We start from the raw sequence: 8,683 nt of genomic DNA, 5'->3' as shown, positions 1-8,683 counted from the left end.
AGAAATGCTGACATAAATTCCCTGGAAATTGAGGTCCTAGCTACCCCTGGCCTCCCCCAGTGGCCCCAGCCCACGCAGGAGCCGGGCTCCCGTGTCACTTGCAAACACGGAAGGGATGAGAGCAGGAAACAAAGACTGAATCAGAGCAGCTACAACTCTGAGGAGGTGCAAGGCTGGTGCGGGCGGCAGAGGGGGCTTCCAGGGGAAGAGAATGGCTTGGCCAGGGAGGGGCGGGTCCTCCTCAGGGCTGGGTCCTCAGTGGGGCCAGGCACCCCCAGCCCAGCACATGGGGAGCAGCCAGGAGGAGGGACCTTCCCCATGAACGGCTGAGCCCAGGAGGGTGTCCAGCCCGGGCCCAGCACACCTGGGGGCAGGCGGCCAGCCTTTCTGGTCTTTGACCCTGAAAGCTGCAGCTCCCAGCCCATCAGCTTGATCTTCTCCCCAAAACCATTCTCTGGGTTACTTGGTCTGGGCTGCCAGGCTGCCGGGACAGCCCCCTCTCCTGGGAGTTGCACGGCCACCCACCCAAAAGCAGTAAGGGTCCCCCACAGGGGGTAGAGTGGGCTGGGGGCACCTTCTCTGCAGATTCCAGGCCTGGGATTCTGGAAGGGGATTTAAAGGGGCACCAGTGGAGCCTGGATCGCAGCCGGAGAGACGGCAGAACGCGTACTGGCTGTAGGAGATGCAGCGGCCGGAACAGGAACAAGGTAGGGGTGGGAAAGGGGGAAGCAGGGGGGCAAGATCACACCTGGGCAGAGCCTAGTGATGTGCTGGACGGTGACACCGCTGGGCAAGGGAGGGAGGAGGGAGGAGGGGGAGAGGAGCTGCAGGTTTGAGGACCAAGGGCTCGAAGGTGGGAGCCCAGCCCCCTCCCTCGGTGGGTGGTGTGTGGACGGGGGACCCGCTGGGAGATGCCCAGCCGCCTGCTGCTGGACCGGCTCAGTGGGAGGTGCGTGAGTGGGAGGTGCTGAGTGGTAACTGCTGGGTGCAGGAGGCCACCCAGGAAGCCGGTGCTGCGGTGGGGAAATAGCCCTGGCCTCGAGAATGTGGTGTCCTGGGCCCGGCTCTCCACCAAGGTCCCTTCTCTCGCTGCTTCCCGTGCGCTGGGCTGGGGGTGCCTGGAGCCCACTGAGGACCCAGCCCTGCACCCCCAGTGGACCAGGTTAGGGGTGTCTAGGAAGTCAGCACCCCCGCCCACACCCCCAGGGTGGAGAGTGGCTGCCCTCCCCCACCTTTTGCTAAAACAGGTGCCAGGCCGCAGGGGTGCAGCTCCCGGGTACCTCGCTCTGAGGCATCAGCGCAGCACGGATGTCCTGCAGTAGCAAGGACCTTGCTCTCCCATCACGCACCCTGTGCTCCCCTGCCGACGGGCACTGGGCTGTCTGCACGAGCTTGGCGGGGTGACGTGCAGTCTGTGTTTTAGCAGCTCTGCCGGGTCATTCCCCCCAAAGTGGAGTCAGGTAACCACAACCACCAGTCCTCTCTGGAGTCACCTGTGCCAGCTCCTCAGGGACCTCAGAGACGTCCCCGAGACGAGGAACAAAGCAAAACACAGAGCACAAGTGGCCCCCATGGCGGCCAAGCAGGGAGAAGGGCCCCAGCCCCGTGTCCACGCCAGGGCGTGGCCATCAGCACGAGGACGGGACCACACTGGTGACAGGGATGGAGCAGTGGGGAAATGTGGACACAGTGTTAGGAGAGGGTGTCTCTCAAGCTGTGTGATGCGAAAGTGGCCGTCACCAGCCAGGACTGGAGAGAACGTGGACACAGGAACGCAGCCGCTGTGTGCGTGCGGAACCATGAGCGAATTGTTCTCCTTTAAAAATATCCTTTAACGTTGTTATAATGTCGATCTTGCAATAAATAAGATGCCTGGGACAAACAGGAGGCAGAGAGCGAGACAAATAAGAGGGATAGAGACAGAGAGACACACAGAGAGCCAAGGGGAGAATAAAGCCTGGTGGGTGCGGAAGATCAGCAGGGCCGGGGCGGGAGCAAATGGAACTGGCCTGATGAGGGGTGTGGGACGTCCTGGCCCAGGGGTCTGGGGTCTCTGGGGAGCCTTGGCAGTTGGACACTGGGGAGGGCACGGCTGGGACAATGCACGGGGTGCAGACAGCGGGCAGAAGAGAAGCTGGTCGATATTCTTGATGAAATGCAGGGACCTGTCTGCACTGGTGGCCAGCACAGCCCCTGAGCTGGAATCCCGGATGCAAGCGCCGCACAAAGGCACACAGATCTGGCCAGGGGACCCATGGGGACAGCGGCAGAGGTGATGGGCTAGGTACAGAATGGGGAACAAGAAAAGCGAACAAAGCCTGGGTGTGGGCAGAGGGGACTCGGGCTCTCTCTTGAGCAGATTCACTGAGCCAGTCGGGGTCCGAGGAGGGGGGTCCTGGGTCATGACCACGTCTGGGGGACCACTGAAGAGACCCATGTGGACACCTTCCAGGACCACAGGCCTCCGCAAGGAGAAGTGGGAGGACACCTGGTGGGGACACGGGTTTGGGGCACATGGACAGAGGAAAAACGCTGGCCTGAGCCACAGCAGCGCCAGCTCTGAGGCCAAGGGCACAGAGAGGCAGTGACAAAGGACACCAGGCTTGTGAGGCCTTGGGGGGCGGGGGAATGAGTTCCCAGGAGGTGCCGCTGGAGGGGGGCCTCCAGGGGAAACTACCTGAGTGGTTTGGGGGATGGCGGCTGATGGGCGGGGCCTGTCGGGGGCTTCAGGGCTGGATGGAGCCGAGGGCAGCAGGGGCAGCATGGGGGTGGGGTCTGCACAGGAGGAGGACGTAGGGACCTGGCCACGGTCACCAAGGTGCCCAGGTTCAGAGGTGACCTCAGGGGGGGCTGCTGGCCCAGCCAGGGGCGTCTGGAAGGGTCTGTGGGAAGCATTTCCGGGGGAATGAGAGGTGTGGCTGCACAGGGCATCCGACAGGCCCGGCCCCACCCCGGGCGAGGGAGGAGCCACAGGGCGGGGAAGACGGGCGGGACGCAGGGGTGCCTGTGCAGGCCTCGCAGAGCCCCAGAGGCGCCTGGCGGGGCCTGCACACACGGGCACCCTCGGGCCCTGCAGAGCCACGAGCCACCCCACTTCCTGCGGTGATCAAGTCATCTGGGATCCGGAAATTGAGCCGGCTCTTCAAATCCCCTCTGGGTCTGCGTGTTCCTGGGGTTTAATAGAACATTCAGGCCTCTCAGTGAGCCAGAAAATCGCATTTCTACCCTGGAATGAGAAAATGAGAATTCTCCCAAGTGGGAAAGGGCCCAGTTCCTCTGCAGGGCGCTGGCCACGGGCCACACAATCATGGAGAGTTTTGGAAAGATTTCCTCACCACTAAGTGGGTTTAGATGTCGTTCACCCTCGCTGAGAACTCACTTGAACCCGCCTCGCCCACTGACTGGCCTGTTCAGGTCAGAGCAAGCTGGTACAAGCTGGATGGGGTCCGGGTGGCCGCCAGGCTTCCGGGGCCCCAAAGACAGCAGACACCTCCCCGGAAGGAATCTCGGGGACCAGGAGCCACCCGTCTTTTATGCCCCTGGGCGCTCTCTCCTGACGCCCCCGGTAGCCCTTCCAGTGGCCTTGGCCAGGCCCCAGGGGCTTGGAGAGGGCCAGTCCGGGACCCACACACCCTCAGGCAAAGCCCCAGAGCCTCAGCTGGTCCCCAGGAGGGTCAGCCCGGCCCGAGGATCTTCTCCCGGCCGCAGGCCTGACCAGCCCCATCTCTCGTCCAGACGCAGCGGCTCTGTCTCCTCGCACACCCCGGGCCCTCTGAGGAGTCAGACCCCGCCCGCCCGGGGCTGGCAGCGCCCCTGCCTGCGTCCACAGCGCCTGCCTGGCTCTCCCGGCTCCGCCTGTGGCCTTGCCACCCCTGCCGGCCTGGAGCCACACTTGGCCCTCCTTCCCAGCTGCCCCAGAGCCATGTCAACACCAGCATCAAGGCCACAACACACGCACTTGTCAGGACCTGGGTGGCAGTGCCCCCAGAGGTGGCATCTCCCTCCCAGCAAACTCCCAGCCCCCCACCTCACCCCGGGAACTGCCCCAGGGCAGCAGCAGCTACAGCCTCGTCGTGGCAGCCCCTGGAGCTCGGCTTCTCAGATGGGAATTTGTCTCTCATTTTCCAGGGAGGGGCTCTCAGGCCTGGGCACCTGTCAGCCGGATGGGGCAGGGCCGACCAGGATATCTGGCCGTGGCTGCCCCTCTGGAGGTCAGAAAGGTCCTGGGTGGGGGAGGAAGGTGGGTCAAGGGCTCAGGCCACTCCGCCCTGGCTCGGCCAGTCCTGGTGACTCAGTGAGTGTGGTCGGCAGGAAGGGGCCATCCCAGGTCACAGTTCTGGGACCCTGATAAAGCCATCCTGAGCAGAGGGGACACTGGGGCCCTCTTTACAGAACTACAGAGCCCAGCAATACATTGGCTTCCAGGAGCGAAGAAGAGGGAAGAGAGGACAAGTGGTTCTGGAGGACTTCCTGGAGGAGGCGGGGTAGAGATTTGCATAGTCAACAAAGGAGGAAGCTTTCAAGAACACTGTAAGTGCCAAGGCACGGGGGTGGGGGACGACCTGCAGGGTGCCGTGGCGAGAGGAAGGTCCTAGCTGGAGTGGACACGGCAAGCGGAGCACTGGGAGGGTGAGGGTTAGGGTCAGGGTTAGGGTTAGGGTCAGGGTTAGGGTCAGGGTTAGGGTTAGGGTTAGGGTCAGGGTTAGGGGGGGCGGTGGGGCAGGCCGGGCAGGGAGCCAGGAGCCAGGCAGGGGGGTGTGAGCTCCAGCACCAGGCCAGTGGGGGACACGGGACAAGGCCACTGAACGAGGGAAGGACGGGGCAGGAGGGGCGCAGGGGAATCCGGAGGCCGAGAGCAGGACGGTCCACCCCGGCTCCACTGGAGAAGCAGAGGCCCCTGCCTCTCGGCGGCCTGGGTCTGTCCCTCCCTTCCACGGTCTGACGTTCTTTTCTGCTGGTTGTCATGAGTAGCAGGGCATTTGCTCCTGGGGAGGTAGCAGCTTGGGGGTGAAGATGCCAAGGGCGGGGTCTCAGTAGCACGGTTTGCTGAGATTCCCACCCAGATAAAACATGAAGAAAGGCCCAAGCAGCGCTGCAAATAGTTGTTGATAATTTGAAGGTCTGCGTTTATTGTCTTTAACACAAAAACACCCTCGATGCAATATAATCTTCCTAGTCACAAGGCAATTATAGGATTGATGAATAACACTGTGCATTACAGGTGGGAGGCTTGGTGGGCGTCTCTCTGCCATGATGGACCCCGCGATGCATATATAGCTGTGTTTGAACCTAATGTAGCAACTCACCTGAAGTGGGGTCCTTCCGGAATGTGAAGTCTCCACCAGGTGGACCTTCTGACCCCGCCTCCACCCTCATACTGGCAGGGCGGGCGCTGGGAAGGCCTGGGCAGTTCCCATGCCCTCCGCCTGGCAAAGACACTTGCCTCTTTATGGAAGCGGATGCAGAAAGACCGCACAAGTGGGTCCACAGTGAAATTCAAATGATTTTTATAGGGAAATGCTAGGCAGCCAAGGCCCTGGGTCTGGACAGTGTTGGGCTCTGCGGGCGCCGGGGGGCCTGGCACATCCCTTCCCGCAGTTTCGGCAACGCGTGTGCCGTGGTGCCCCCAGCACGGAGGGGGGCTTCTCCCCACTCTGCTGTCTGCCTTTCCTGGAACTTAGGGTGCCCCGGGTGTCCTCAGATGGTGTCCTTAGGGCTCAGGGCTCTAAGGGAGGGCAGGGAAGTCCAGACTCCATCTTTTTCTACTCAAAACCTAATGTCTAACTCCAGGCTCTCTGAGCAATTTCCAGCTGGTGGCTTCTAAAGAGAACATGACACCACCCGCATCTGCCTGCCCAGACGCTGAGTTATCACCGGCGGAATAAGCCACATCCAAGTAAGTGCTTGTGAACGAGGGTCTCTGTTCTCCTGGGCCTAAAGCTCCCATCACCTCCGCCAGAAGGGCAGCCTGGGCTGGGACGGTAAATGCGTGTTACTCCATGTGATTTATCTGTGAATCTGTAACCCCAGGGAGAGCCTTCCCCGTCCACCAGCGTTTTGGGAGAATGCCCGGGACCTGTGCAGGGGAATCAGATTCCCCAGCAGCTGCCTTCAAAGGCCGCAGACACTCTAAAAAAGACAAAGATGGAATTGAAACTCCCGAGAGTCACCTTGCTGGGGAGACACAAAGAGTGAGGAACAGTGGGGAGGTTCATGGCCCCGAGTCAGCCCTTCACCGTTTGCCTGGACCAGCCAGCAGGCGTTTGCACCGAGCTGGACGGTGTCCCGGCCCAGCGAGGCCGACATCTCAGTTCACATCAGAGGTTAGCAAAGCAGTGCGGTTGGAACACGGAGATCCTGCCATGACGGTGGCAGCTTGAGTGGAGGGCCTGCGCGCCCCCAACGCGGCACTGAGCACTGTGAGAGGGGCGGGAGGCTGACAAAGTGACCCAGGGAAAGGTCAGCAGGCAGCCATGCAGAGTCCAGAGCCATCAGCTCTGCTCCAAAGGGGCTCTCCCCACCTAGGGTGGAATTACAACCTTGAGGACAGAAAACGGTTTGACCGTCCGTAGATTCTTGCTACCAAAGACCCTCCCAGTGGCCCATGCCCTCCTCTCATTTGACAAGCTTAATCCCCCATGAAGCCCTGCCTTCCAGGAAGTTTGGACGTCTCTGGGCTGAGTCTCTTCCTGGGACCACTCTGACCTCAGGATTCTCTTCTTTGGTAAGCCAGCTGTCAGCCCACACCTGGACCGCACTGAATAATCATCCTCACCTGGCCATAGCGTCTAACAGGTCACAACAGCTCACACAGCCACTGTCTGTAACCAAGCCTGACCTCCTTAATCTTCAGCAAAATCCTCTTTCTCATGCGAAACAGTGAAATCAGCCTACTTTGTTGCAACATGTTTTCATCATTTCTGAGATGTGGTGTCTATTGTCATTAGGTGGAAATGGACATCTTGGGAAGTCAAAAAAGGAAGAACATTGGCAGTTTCAAATGATACAACTGATACATATGCAAAATTCACCAAAATAGAAGTGAACATAGGATTTTAAGTGTTCTTCAAATAAAGCACGCTAGCTAAGCTATGTTGTTTTCGGATACCATGTCTGATGGTCCCTTTTCCAGGCCAGACCACCAGACTGGGGTGTCAAGTCTCGTGTGGCAGCGGGGGAGCTTCCTGTTTCCAACGACATGGAGAAAGATTCTGTCTCTCTCTCTTCACTTCTCTTCTGATCTCAGGAGGAGACACGCTTTCCCCAAAGTGAGATGTCCACAGAGCCTGCTGAAGTCCATGGAGAGCGGGGGTGTGTCTGCACCAGCTCCTCCATTTCAGTTCTTGGCGGGAGGGGCGCCAAACACTATGCCAGGCGACAACGATTGACCATAAAAACGTGAAGCACCTGTTCTGAGCTGCCGGGACAGGCAGCAGAGGGAAGCCAGAGGGACCTGGGTTCGTGCTTTCCTTCCCTTTTAATGACTTCCTCTGCAGACAAAACCCCACCGGGATAGAACTTACCGAGTTCAGAATGTTCCAGGACACTTTATCAGGCTGCCCTGGTTCTCAAAGGCTGCTGCGCTCTGCGGGTGACCTCTTGGGCCTCCTCCCACGCCTCCTAGCTCCTCCAAGGCGAGGAGAGAGTCTCCCGACCCCACAGTGCTGGTGGCCAGGGTCTGAGCTAGATCTTGGACCCCTTGACATCCGGGGCTGCCCCCGTGGCAGGCTGCACAGCACGTGGTCCCAGGGCGCACAGGTGTTCCCGGCGCCCCTCAAGGTGCCTGAGCTCAGGGTTAGCCTTGAGCACCAGAGATCTGCGTTTTGCATTAATACACCTGAAATGTTTGTTCCCGATTTACCTTTCAGATTGTGCCTGTAGCAGAGTCCTGTGGGAGGATCCCTGGTGCAGACACGGTCCAACAAGACAAGATTCCTTGGGGGCCTCGGGGCCGGTGTTTCCCCCCACGGCGGATGAGGGTCTCTGTGGCCTGTGGGCAACGGAGGCAATGCCCCAAAGGGAGCTGGCTCCTTCCACCCTCTCGTTCCTCTGTGCCGGTCACATCCAAGAAAACGTCTTCTTAGTGACAGCCCATCTCCAGCACCTGTCTGACACTCGCCAGTGTCCCTTTACAAACAAGGAAAGAGCAGGTCTAAGGCTCAGGGGCCCTTCGCAGGCAGCAGTATTTGGCTAAAATCAAATACCACTTTCTCTTTTACCTATTTTTTATGGTAACCTCTCTATGGTAATGACACAGATTTACCTTTTAAAAACTAAACTCACTCTTTTAGTAAAATACATAAATTGTTCAGAGGAACAAAATGTGTAAATAATGATTTCAAGGAATAAAATCCAAAATGAAGTTTGGAAACACCAAGTCTGATCCTGCTTCTGACATTTGAAATGCTTTCACAGCATCACCATCAGAAGATCGGCTAGTTCTGCTCACACACCTCCCGTGACGGGGAGCTCACTACCTACAAAAGGCATCTCCATTCGGCTCTCCTGGGAAATGCTGCTCCCAGCAGTTTCCACACTGAGCCCAGGTCTGCAGGGCAGCTCAATTCCCTGTCCTCATGGGGAAATCTTCATGGAGCGGGCACCCGTCCACTCCCAGCAGCCTCCTCTGCCAGGCAGAATGGCCGACTCCCCAGCAGTTCCTCATCCTCTTGGAGGGAACTTC

At 59.3% G+C, this 8,683-nt stretch overlaps 1 long non-coding RNA gene across 1 annotated transcript; it reads left to right on the top strand.

Annotated features, from left to right (window-relative positions):
• The first annotated feature begins 259 nt into the window (after nucleotides 1–259).
• Nucleotides 260–4,505, top strand: LOC118881093. Its single transcript, XR_005016432.1, has 3 exons — nucleotides 260–707; nucleotides 4,129–4,211; nucleotides 4,426–4,505. It is a non-coding gene; the product is annotated as an uncharacterized LOC118881093 (long non-coding RNA).
• Nucleotides 4,506–8,683: the final 4,178 nt, after the last annotated feature.

This window comes from Balaenoptera musculus, chromosome 15, assembly GCF_009873245.2.
Source record: "Balaenoptera musculus isolate JJ_BM4_2016_0621 chromosome 15, mBalMus1.pri.v3, whole genome shotgun sequence".
Classification (NCBI taxonomy): Eukaryota; Metazoa; Chordata; class Mammalia; order Artiodactyla; family Balaenopteridae; genus Balaenoptera; species Balaenoptera musculus.
This window is presented reverse-complemented; position numbering and strand designations above follow the sequence as displayed.